We start from the raw sequence: 1,217 nt of genomic DNA on the forward strand, positions 1-1,217 counted from the left end.
CGACCATCCAAAGTTTCAGTAGTATTGTGGTTTTTGTGTTGGAACAAGTTGCACTGTTTGAAATAAGCTTTTGAGATACAAGAACGTCTTCACTTGGGACAGCAATTGACTCCCAACCCGATGGGAGAAATCCTGAGCTTTGAGATTTGGAGGGGCTGACTTTGATTACGAATGCTTGACACTGGACTTCAATCTGCCCCAGTGGGTGCTGTAGATCACTGTTTGATGAAGCCCACAGAACAACATAATCTGGAAAGAGCAGAAGAGGAATTATAAGGTGCCCAGACTTGACACTCTCCCACCTTCTGCTGCGCCTTGTGAGGTGCTGTTCATGTCCAGTAGATATGCTTTTTCCATCGCTTGACGATATTCCCATTTAGGGCCAGGAGTTCTCCTCCCATGCTGAACACAGCCTGAGCCAAGGCACGCTTTCCCCCTCATGATTCACCCCCGTGGAAGCTGTAGATCAATGCCTGATAAAGCCAAATGAACCACATAGTCTGCAAAGAGCATAAATGGAATTCCAAGGTGGCTAGACTTGACACTCTCCCAACTCCTGCGGCACCTTGTGACGTTTTGTTCACGTCCAGGAGTTGTGCTCTTTCAATCGCTTGAAAATATTCCCATTTAGGATCAGGAGTTCTCCTTCCATGCTGAACACAGCTTGAGCCAAGGCCCACTTTCCCGAGCAGTCCCACGCGTTCGCCGGGACTTCCTCGAGGCCTTGCATCGGTTAGCTGGTAGAAGAATCTCCCCGTCGGGGAATCGAACCCCGATCTTCCGCGTGACAAGCGGAGATACTGTCCATTATACTAACGAGGAATGCCCAAGCTAAATATTTGGCACATCAAGAAATAGGTGGCGCTATTCCAACATTCAGACCACAGTCAATGCATGTAGAAATATTTAGGTTTACTACATATTTGCTATCATTCAAATCCATGACAAAGCATCTGTGACTGAATCTAGTTTAAAATCTCTATTTTGTAGCTTTTTGAACATTTGCATTCACGAGGCATTACGGTAAGCGTACCTGACTCATTTCCGTTTCCTGTGCCTTTGTGTTGTTTGCGTGTTGGTAGCTCTGCTGCTCACGACATACCAGTTCAGGTTGTTAGATTTGCTATTACAGCGGCTATCTGTCCGCTAAACACTTATTCTTATAGCAGTTCTGCCTAAGCACTCACATATCTTCTCATTTTTTTAGCGACTTTTGT

General features: G+C 45.8%; 1 non-coding gene across 1 annotated transcript; it reads right to left on the bottom strand.

The window, feature by feature from the left end:
- Positions 1 to 750: 750 nt before the first annotated feature.
- Positions 751 to 822, bottom strand: trnad-guc (transfer RNA aspartic acid (anticodon GUC)). Its single transcript has one exon. It is a non-coding gene; the product is annotated as a tRNA-Asp (tRNA).
- Positions 823 to 1,217: the final 395 nt, after the last annotated feature.

The sequence above is a fragment of the Etheostoma spectabile genome, unplaced genomic scaffold (genome assembly GCF_008692095.1).
Source record: "Etheostoma spectabile isolate EspeVRDwgs_2016 unplaced genomic scaffold, UIUC_Espe_1.0 scaffold00018491, whole genome shotgun sequence".
Lineage (NCBI taxonomy): Eukaryota > Metazoa > Chordata > Actinopteri > Perciformes > Percidae > Etheostoma > Etheostoma spectabile.